Below are 12,215 nucleotides of genomic sequence, written 5' to 3'. Positions count from 1 at the left end.
GCGTAGAGTGAAGTCATTGAAAGTGGTCGCTAATGGTACAGTAGAGATGAATATTTAAATCAGAACTATTAACAAAACCTACAAAAAATTACTAGAAGTCTTATATAAACAACATGCAAATTAAGTCTGAAGCCAAGGCCTTGGAAAATGGTAATGGATAAAAATATTTAAATATTTATTGTCGCTGTGTTGCATAATCTCTTTTAACATATGCATTGTTTACTACGTCTTCTCTGCTAAAGACTTTCAAGAACATTTCTTCCATTAGTGTGGGCCGCCTTGGCGAGGTTGACAGCTAATGAATAGTCATTATTTCCGACCAGGTGGAAACACGACTAGAAATTCTCATTGTTCCTCTCTTACATATCATTTTTCATGTGTAAGGGTACAAAGGAAGTCAAATTTTTTCATAAGCTCAAAGCGGTTACATGTTCGTGTGCGCACTCGGACACACCCACATTTATGTATAATATATATATATATATATATATATATATATGATATATAATATATATATATATTATATATATATAATATAAAATATATATATATATATATATATCTATATATAATATTTATATTTATATATATATATATATCTATATATATATATATATATATATATATATATATATATATATATACATACCGGTTGGCATTAGTTTATCCTAGGATGTGGTAGATGCGGAAATAGGTAGCTTGTTCGACTGTTAATAAGCGAAATATAGGTGCGGAATAACGGCTTTGGCTTGATTGAAGTTGATGATTATTTTCCGGGTCCTATGATGAGAAGGGCGAATACTTACTATGTCCTTCTGCATGGCTCCAATGAGGTCACCACTGTGTTGACCACCCTCAGGTTGGGTGGCGGATCCGTTGACGCACCTTCATGGGAATAAGACTTTAAATGATTTCTTCATATATTAAGTCTTACTGAAGATGGCAAATTCCAGAATCATCATTTTATACGGATAACTACTACTCTCGAAAAACAGCTTGACCTCACTCCAGTGATGTCATGACCAACCCTCGTGTGGACGAAAGTCCCCGCTGAACTCTGGCTGCCATATGTAACTGATACCGCTTTCCTCACTCGTGTTTGTGAAATGAATCTAACAGTTTCCCCAACATAAACATTCTAGAGCGATGCAGATGCCTCAGCTAAATAAACAGATAGGCTTTAGCAACAGAACAGTCCTCCTGTATGTTGAACACAGAAAAAAACAGTATTGGACACCTCAAATTTGATCTATAAGAGGCAGGTTTCAATCTACATAATATCGCAGACGTGTCAATTTTTATTTTGTTCAGGAATAGATTTCAAATTCATCATTTTCAGTCTTTTGGTATTTTAAGCAAGTTTAAGAAGTAAATGGTCATATTGAGCCTTTTGTTCTCGTATGTTCTTAATTCAAGCCCAAATTGTTGTATTGTAATGTGCGCTTCTCTATACAATACGTATTTTATGGACATGATTAAAACACACCTATTCCCAGAAGCCTTAACCCCTTCACTCCTGACCTTCCCCTAGCAGCAGAGAGGCATTCGTAGGGTTTCTTATGAGTTTAAGCTCCCACTTGGATTCATTTCAATGCACTGATGTCAGCGTCTTCCCCATCTTCCCTGCTCTACTCCAGTTTTCCTTTTCATGTCACTTTTGTTGTTTACAAAATCGTTTCAAAATCTATGGGCCTTTTTGTCCTAAAACATTATTTTCATCCGAATTTTCTGTCTTTGCTTTTATTAGAAATAGTGTTTTTTATTTTTTATCACCTCAGCAGTTTTTTTTGCCTATGTATATCAATAATTATGGTCCTAGTCTGAATTTTTCTTTATGTTATGCTTGGTTTGTTTTGCTTCTCTGTTGAGATTAGTTTTTCTTGTATTTTCCATTGATAGGTTTCATCTGTTGTCCAAGCATGTTCATTTGCTTGTTCTTCAGGTACGAGGCTTTGTAGGATTATTTCTATTTATCTAGGTCAGTTATTCGTTTATTCATTACTTTATTAAATGCGATCCTTGTTCTTGATACGTGTGTCTGTCTCCTCGAAGAGAGTGCTATTCTTTGGCGATTGTTTTCTTTGTGATATTTTTTTTTCCTTAAGTTCGAACGTCTAAAGTTCACTGTGTTGTGGAACTCGTGATCAAGTGACTCGGTCAAAGTGCTTTGGGGAATTTTATTTTGATTTCCCCTGGGTGTCTGCTCTTTCAGAACGTTTTCTCCACTTGCTAAAAACAATTTATGTTCATATAAGGTTTTTTATTGCTGAAGACATCGACGTTATGATTATGATAGTAATCAGAGAAGAGACATTGACTGCTTTTCTTGTATTCTCCACGAGTTCTTTCACGACTAAGCCACTACGCTCCTGATCAATAAAGTTAGCTAACTTTGAGTCTGGTCAGTGTACAGATCAGTTGGTAACAGTCGGCACAAGTGCGGATGTCAGTTTATGATACAATTAAATGCTCAAAATGGAAAGGTCAAGCCTCTTGATACGCCGTTCAGTGAACAAAAAGTTATATATATTTGTGTGTATGTATGTTGTGTATATATATATATATATATATATATTTATATATATATATATATATATATACTGAAGCCACTGGGAAAGTTCAAAAATGAAAAGACAGAGTGCCAAGTACTTTCGTGTATCTGACACATCTCGTGGAGCACCAAAGTAATACGAAGCACAGATCGAATTAGAAAAGAAAGCTCTCACAAGAGCAAAGTGATGTCAAAAATATTTAAAAAATATAGAAATAAATGTGTATAGCAAGGTCTTTATATATGGTCAATTAATATTAAATATATATATATATATATATATATATTATATAATATATATATATATATATGTGTGTGTGTGTGTGACCTTATTATACATGTTTGTTTTTATATTTTTTTAATATATTTATTTAAAGTTTGCTCTTGTGAGAATGTATATATGTGAGAATGTATATACATGTGTGTGTGTGTACGTATGCATGTTTGTATGTTCTCCATCAAGGGTAGCTTCCTAGAAAGGAAAGGAGACTTTGTGCCTCCTAACGAACACATCCAACTTCTTACAAGTAACTAGAGTCAAAAGCACAATGCTATATTGCTCAAACATGATTCTGCTGAGCTCAGTAGTTAATACGAGATGGGTTAGGAAATCCAGACAAATGTTTTCTGTGCTACCAAGAGTAACTGCCCAGATCTCTATTGATAGAACTGCATAAGCATTAAATGGATTAATGATAAATTTTGTAAGAGGACTGAGACTGGGGAAATCACTTCCACACAAACTGGGTGAGCTGGAAAAAACAGATTCCTAAGGAACACCCTGACATGTGACAATAAGACACATGTAGCACCTTCGAATAAGAGTGTTTTAACAAGCATCTTGAAATGAGTTCTCATAGAAGAGGTAAACTTGATTCCCTCGTTCGTTAAATTCTGTAAAATACACTGGAAATATCTAAATGAATAACTCCAGAAATATTGCAAATATTTGGAGAAATAGCATGAAATTCTGTTAGGTTTCCATGAGAGGGTGACTGGAAGAGATTAAGATGGAACCGAAGATTACCAGGAGATCTTAAGTTATATATGCTAGACTAATTATCAGAAAGCGCCTGGTGAGATTAAATGTGCTTTACGTTAATTTACTGTTTAGTGTTCCAAAGCTTCGAGGTATAGGAAAAGTTATAGTAATATAACACAGTTGGAAGCATTAGTGCAGATGTCTGTTTTGGAAACACACTAAGCTTGTAAGTGATTCGAAGATGAAAATTTTGAGAGAGAATGAAGTAAAAAAGAAATAAAGCTAAATAGCTTTCTCTCCATATTATATTATATATATATATATATTAATATAATATATATAATAATATTATATATATATAATATATATATATAATAAATATATATATATAACATATCTATCTATATACTATATATATATATATATATATATATATAATATATATATAAGTAAATTATATATATTTTATTCTATATATATATATATATATATATATATATATATATATATTATATATGGAGGGGAGAAAAGCAGAGGGAGAAAGAGGGAGCACCTTTGAGATTCAAACATGATGTGATTTTGAACTCTTACAAATTTTATCTCCCAAAAAATGCATGATTCTATCATCGACTGGCGGGTATCACTCTTCTGAAGAAAAGCCAATCATGGAAATCTTTTGTAAACTGATTATCCACACTCCTCCATTCCAGTGGTACTACATCCCAAAGCTGTCTCTTCGTTGAACAAAGTCATTTTCTTGAATTTTCGTTTTCCTTGAACAATGAACTCATCTTCAGAGTAGCTCATTTCAGTAGACTATCACACAACCTCTTATTGATATATAGTCTTTTATGATCTTTTCCGGTAAATATCTCCTCTGAGTTCTTAAACATTAGGGTACGGGAAGTCTATCGGAAATTTGTCGCACAGGCATCTCAAGGATTTTGACGGTAAGGTTATACTATATTTTTTATTTTTTTTCATTCTCTCTGAACGCTTTCAACTTCCCTCTGCCTTCGAATCACAAGCTTAATGATTCGAAGATATATATATATATATAATATATATATATATATATATATATATATATATATATATATATATATATCTCCAAAGGCAGGAGCAGCCGCTCAGGCAGTAGGCAGGATGCGCCTCCATGTACTTCAATATATATTTTATATATATATAATATATATATATATATATATATATGTATGTATATATTATATATGTGTATATATATATATATATATATATATAGTATATTATATATATATATAATATATCTCAACGTATTAAAGGCCCATTAAAACACTCTGGTTTCAAAACTAAGGACTATACTTCATTGGACTTACTTCCACACTTATTGAGGGTGGAAGATTACTCCCCCGAAAATATAGTCCTTAGACTTAGAAGAGTGTTTTAATGGGCCTTTTTATACTTGAGATATATTTATTGCATATATATATATATCATATATTATAACCTATATACATATATATGTTTATATAGATATATGCATGTACGTGTGTTTGTATGCGAACGCCTTTTATTATCCCAACAGAGATGGAATGAAAAGTGTTTTTAGCTTACTGATATATGAATTGGAATTGACAATATCAAAATTATCTTTGATTAGTTCAAGTTTTCTATTTTGTTTTGCGCAGAGGCATTTATATGTACGAAAGCAATGTAATCTTTTGTGTGTGTATATTAATTATTTATTAATATATATAGAATATATATATTAATATATATTATATATATATAAACATATATATAGATATATATATATTAATATTATATATAATATATATATAGATATATAAATCTATCAATAATATATATATATATAGATATATATAGCTATATTATATATATATATATATAATATATATATATATATATATATATATATATATATATATATATATTATTATTATATATATATATAATATATATATATATATATATAATATATATATAACTGTCTGGTTAATTTTATCGGTGAGCGTACCGGATTCAGAGCCTCGTTAGATGAGTGTACTTGTAACGCAACTGCGGGTAAATAAATCAATATGCCATTATTCATAATTAATTAACAGTAGCCAACACTGCTGCCAGAGCCTTAGCATACCAGACTCGGACGCCATATGAAAAGGGCTCCGCCAAAGCCATAAATCTGGAATAACTCTCTGTGTTTTGTTTTTATCGGCGTGACCCAGATGTTATGCCAGGCCCTTGGGTTTATGAAGAATCCGCTGAGTAAGGACAGCTCTTTATTATTAGGGATTCCTTTGACTTGAAGAAAAAAATAAAAAGGAAACGGTTAAAGAATAGGCTGGCCTGAGGGAACTGAGGCATTACGGGGAAAAGAAACGCTGGATTATTGGATATGTTTACATGGTGGACAGCAGGTGAGAGCCATAGGCGTAGTGAGGCCAGGCAGTGAAAACGAGTCGAAGCCAGGCAGGGATTTTCGGAGCGCTATTGCAAGAGGCGATTTATGGTTTGGGATAGCGCTGGTATACGACGTTCTCTCGGTTATTTCAGAGCCATGTCCGCTTCCCTCACTCTTTCTCTCTTGCTCAGTTTGTATTTTGTGTATGGGCGAGAGATCGCGGGTGTGTCTTGGAGTTTTTTTTTTTTTTTTTTTCATCAGACCGCGGGCGCAACATTTATCATACTCGTCAACCGTGCAAGGTTGTTATGCCTCATAAAAGAAACTGCGAAGGGCAGTCGGTGTCCAACCCATCAATTTTCTTCCAGGGCAGACCTTCCATACACTTTCCAGTGTTTTCAGTCATTATATTCAGGGGATAGCACCTTTACTGCTTTCGCAAAGATCTGTTTTGTAAACGCAAATACCAGCCAATGTCGAGTATAACGGATAGTTTTGAAGCCCATGTGATCTTGACTAGTTGAATAGCCTCAAATCGTGCTCTAGCAATTTACTTTGCTAACTGAGAAAAAGAAGCCTTTCTGTTTCATGAAGATTGTGTTGTTAGAGAGAGGGACACTTCATCTCCCATTTGAGAGCTCATAATAGATAATGGAATGGCCGTATTTTGATATCGGTTGTCAGGGACGCTTTAAAATGTTCCTATCCGAGGACTCAAATTCTCTCTCATATTTCTACCTGCAATTAAGAACTCGATCATGTGTTCCTAGAAGTATTTGGCCAAAAGCTTTTCATGAATGACAGATATATTATGTTATATCGTTGTTTGTCTTTTTAATAATAATTCTCATTCAGGTAAATAATTTAAAGAGAGAGAGAGAGAGAGAGAGAGAGAGAGAGAGAGAGAGAGAGAGAGAGAGAGAGAGAGGAAAGGGGAGTTGTGTGGCGATACCCTCGACAGGTGACACACTACAATTCGGTCGCTTTTGTCATTTGAACCTTCACTGAATATTACGGTGGAAGAATTTTAGTACAAACTTTTTCAGTGGTCATTTTGGACGTTTTAAAAAATTTAAATCGACCTTTGGCCTTAAAATTGGTAATTTATACACACACACACACACACGCCACACATACACACACACACACACACACACACACACACACACACACACACACACACACATATATATATATATATATATATATATATATATATATATATATATATATATAATATTCGCTTTTTTATTCATAACCGCAAAGTTACTCAGTAATGCCAGAAATATTAACAGAATTTATTAGAATTTTTTGGCGCATGAATAGACTGAAAATCCGAAGTTCTGTAATAACAAACCTTTTCCGTTGCTAATATGACGTCTGATTGAACTATTTTTGGTTTTCGGTCTTAGCTGTGTGGAATTGGTAGATTTTAATCGTACATTAAAGCGCAAACATATTGCCACAGATAATAAAATCTCCATTATGCAGGGCAAGCGTATCAAGGCGCGGTTTGCAGTATTTTATGTGCGGTTTCGTATGGGACACTTTTAGAACAAAGTCAACGCCACAATAGATTGGTAATAGAGTACTTACATTCTTGATGAAGAATATTAGTAGTACACTGATTCAAAGATGTCCAGAAACAAACAAACCAATGACGTTTCATAAAAAAAAATTCTACAAAGATTGGTCTCTGCACCAAGTGGCTGATCGTATGACACCACTTGCCGTTTAATAACTTTTTTTTTTGTAGCAGAGACGGATCCTTAATTGCAGCAGCTTTGTCGCTTTCAGCCTTCGCTGTGTTTTAGCTTTCCATTGGAGTAGTAAAAATCCGAATTTTCAGTCGCACTTATGTCGTCTGTGTGAGTGCTCGTGCGTGCACTGGGCAAGAACAAGCGTAACAAAATAGAATGCTGAATGCAATGATGTAAATATTGTTGAAATATTGCATGATGTTCCCCCCACAAAACAAGGCTAAATCATCGGAGGCCCCGCCATATTGCAACGACCCTAATTTATGGGTAACACATTTCTCCACCAAAGTGCTTAATAATAATTTGTATTGAAAATGTGTTCCTTCCATCGTATCACCAAGGATAGTCACTTCGCTTTTAAGTGAATTTGAGCGTTTCGTGATGGTTGAAGCTCTCTGGATTATTAAGGAAGACTTCTTTATGAAGTAAGACGGTTTTATTTTTCTAAACATAACATACCTCCGATGGACTTTTGTTTATTGGAAATCGTTCCGTAAAAAATGGTTCCAAGAATTCTTTAGGGCGTAAAACTGTTTGCCCTATTTATCAGGACAGTGATGAGAAAAGTATAGAAAATCTTAGCCATTAGTTGCTTTAGGTTTTAACCGTTAGGTCTTCTTCGAAGTCTTCTCTGCCCTCGAACTTTATTGTTTGTTTGGTGCTCTGGCGTTGGGTTTTGTCTGAAAATCGATACTGAAAAATGAAGAGCAACATTGGAGTTGCGCGTTGACGCTGGAAATGCAAAGTAGGTTTATTTGGTATATCATCACATCAGATTATATAAAGAGTAGGCTTATTATTATTATTATTATTATTATTATTATTATTATTATTATTATTATTATTATTACCTATAGGGGCCCAGCGTCAAAGTCAAGATAGTGCTGAATCTTTAATTATTATTATTATTATTATTATTATTATTATTATTATTATTATTATTATTATTATTTTGGCGAATCACTTTTGCATGGTTATATATCCGAGTTTGTATCCTTGCTCCAGTATGAGCGATCTAACATTAACATTTTAAGGTCACCGACCTAATTTAAGAAAAATGACAAAATGTGAGCAACGTACAATATGCTATATAGTATACGACATACTACATAGTTAAATAATTTTAAATTTGAAGAAGCATTACTGGTACTTTTAAGTAAATTTTAATTCTGGAAATCTGTTTACAAAAATCTCCGCTATTTTACCTTTCAGTTGTGAAAAAGTGTAAAAGAAGTTTTCTGTACAGCTTAATAATGCTGTATGAACCGCGGCCCGTGATGCTTTCAGCCACGGCCCGCTGGTGGCCTGCACTATAGCGTTGTTAGAGAAACAATTATGGCTAACTTTAACCTTATATAATAATATATAAAAAGCTTCTGAGGTTACAGAGCTGCAATATGGTATGTTTGATGATTGGAAGGTGGGTGATCAACACACCAACTTGCAACCCTCTAGCCTCGGTAGTTGTAGAAGATCTGAGGGCGGACAGAAAAAAGTGATTTGATGAGAAAGCGCCTTAGCGACTTTGTCCATGTTTTAAAACGAGTGATTTTCAAGCGGTTTCAAACTAAACTAATGCATTCAACCACTGGTGTGAATAGTGGGAGATGACCCCGTCGAGTTGTCTTTCCTTGGAGGAACGCGCAGTGCCGGACGTTTTGATTTTCTTACTAAATATATCGAAAGATATTATTGCTTTTATTTTTTCAACATAACGTTAAAAATTGAGGATAATATGAAAATCTTCTTCTTCTTCTTCTTCTTCTTCTTCTTCTTCTTCTTCTTCTTCTTCTTCTTATTATTATTATTATTATTATTATTATTATTATTATTATTATTATTATTGTTATTATTATTATTATTTATTTATTTTTATTTCGGGGGGCCGGGAGGTGGTGAGGGTGTGTCTATCTCAGTCATCCTACTCGACTGGTTGGTATTTGTTGCGTGAGGTTCCGGGTTGCATCCTGCCTCCATAGGAGTCCATCACTTTTCCTCACTGTTGTTATTATTATATTATAGTATTATTCTTTATTATTATTATTATTATTAGAAAAGTCCTTTTTCGCCAACTTGAACCGTTGGCCTCTTCATCCTGATTCAGGCTGAAGAGGTCAACTTGAAAGCTTCCTATTAGCGCAACATATTATGCACTATACTACTGCTGACTTTATTTTTCCATTTAAGTTCACCAGAAAGTGATAATATAAAGTTATTATTATTATTATCGTCGTCGTTTTAACGCCTCGGAAATTCTTGGAACGGAGATGATGAAAACAGCCTAGTGTAAATTTCTTCGAGTATTATCAGCTCAACTTTTGTGGATAATCGTTAAAAAAGTTCCGAGATAATATCTCCTCCTGAGCGAAAATAAGTTCTCTTTACATCTATTTTTTTTTTTGTCATTTGTCTGCTACAAATATAAAAGAACTTGCATTCTTAATGGTGTATCGAAAGTTTCCTATCTATCTCATACAATAAGAGATTGAATGCATTCTTGAATACGCCTGAAATCATATTTTATCAACAGTTTATTCTTGAATACGTCTAAAATCGTATTTTATCGTTAGTTTATTCTTGAATACGTCTGAAATCGTATTTTATCAAAAATTTCTTCTTGAATACGTCTAAAATCGTATTTTATCGTTAGTTTATTCTTGAATACGTCTGAAATCGTATTTTATCAAAAATTTCTTCTTGAATATGTCTGAAATCGTTCTTTATCGACAATTTATTTTTGAATATGTCAAAAATCGTATTTTATCATTAGTTTATTCATGGATACGTCTGAAATCGTATTTTATCATTAGTTTATTCATGGATACGTCTGAAATCGTATTTTATCAACAGTTTATTCTTGAATACGTCTGAAATCGTGTTTTATCAACAGTTTTTCGTTGAATACGACTGGAATCGTATTTTATCGATAGTTTATTATTGAATACGATTGGAATCGTATTTTATCAATAGTTTATTTTTATTTTGTCAAACGGTATTTCATAGCATACCATTGACAATTTATTCGCTTTGTGAAATGGTATTGTGAAAGACTTTCAGAAACTTATTAATTAATTATTAGTATTCCTGTTTCTGAATGAATAAATATCAACTCAATTAATTATTCGTAATCCTGTTTCCGAATGAATATTAACATAATTAATTATTAGCAATTCTGTTTCTGAATAAATATCCAACGACATTGGAACCAGGGAATACTTTATTTACTCACCATTCCAATTTTTCATGTTTTTTTTTTTTTTTTTTTTTTTTTTATTTTTTTTTTTTTTTTTTTTTTTTTTCAACACACGTTCTCTCAGTTTACCACAAGGCTAACTTTTCTGGCCTACGGCTTTGTACTGCAATATAATAATAAGAATAGTTTAATTGTTAAAAAATCCACAATTATATATTCAAATATATTTCTGTGTAAAAATAAAACAAAGACTTTCGATCCTCATCAGTGTAACGTTACACTGATGAGGAACACCGTTCAGGTGTTCGAAATTCTTTGTTTTATTTTTACATAGAAGTATATTTTAATATATACGTAATTGTGGATTTTTTAACAATTTGTTTTCACGAGACTGTGAATTTCTTAACAATAGTTTAATTGTCGTGAATGTAGGTGCAAGTCGGGTTTGCCTGACTCACATGGGCTCTATGATCAAGTTTTAGTTTATGTGGAAGAAAACTATTGAGATGACTATATGTCTGTCTATCCGCTCTTTTTCTGTCCGTCCTCAGATCTTAAAAACTACCACGGCCAGAGGGCTGCAAATGGGTATGGTGATCATCCACCCTCTTAATCATCAAACATATCAAATTGAAGCCCTCTAGCCTCAGTAGTTTTTATTTTATTTAAGGTTAAAAAGTTAGTCTGGCACCGATATTGGTGCCAACAACACAGGTCATCATCGAGCTGTGGTTGAAAGTTTCATACAGTATTATATGCTGTACAAAACTCGATTGCGCCGAAGGAACTTCGACGCATCTTTTACTTTAGTTTTTCTCAAAACATGAATAGACCTACACGAAGGGCTTCTTTATGTTTTCACTTTAGAACTTGGAAGTATCTTTTGTCGACACTCTCGCCGTTTCTAAAACATGGATTGTGTACCTTGGGGCTTATTTCTTTGTCTTGGCAGTTACATTCGTAGGTGTCTCTGTTTATTCTTTCTGATTCCGATTCACCATCATCTTTCCCAGTTCCCACTGTATGACATTTCCCCGAGGTCTGAGCCGTCGCCGGCAGTTATTGTGCCCTGCACCCTTCACTGATGCTCTCTTGCATACAAGTTAACCCTTTATGCTTCTTGAACCTCCACCGTTCAGAACTCGCGCGGTGAACTAAGGCCAAAAAATCAGTCATCCTTAGCGACTCCAGTTGCACAACTCTGCGTCATCGTAATGAAAGTTGACGTGTCTCATTGATCTGTCATTTTTCGTTTAATCCAAACGTGTACTGGAGTGATCGAAATGAATCTGCGCTATGATGGTGAAAACTAGGCTTCCTGTGGATGG

The 12,215-nt window shown here is 33.5% G+C and overlaps 1 protein-coding gene across 2 annotated transcripts in view; it reads left to right on the top strand.

The window, feature by feature from the left end:
• The window catches only part of LOC135214743 (small conductance calcium-activated potassium channel protein-like), a 541,318-nt gene that overhangs the window by 24,496 nt on the left and 504,607 nt on the right, over positions 1 to 12,215 (top strand). The window lies entirely within an intron of this gene.

Source organism: Macrobrachium nipponense, chromosome 46, assembly GCF_015104395.2.
Source record: "Macrobrachium nipponense isolate FS-2020 chromosome 46, ASM1510439v2, whole genome shotgun sequence".
Classification (NCBI taxonomy): Eukaryota; Metazoa; Arthropoda; class Malacostraca; order Decapoda; family Palaemonidae; genus Macrobrachium; species Macrobrachium nipponense.
This window is presented reverse-complemented; position numbering and strand designations above follow the sequence as displayed.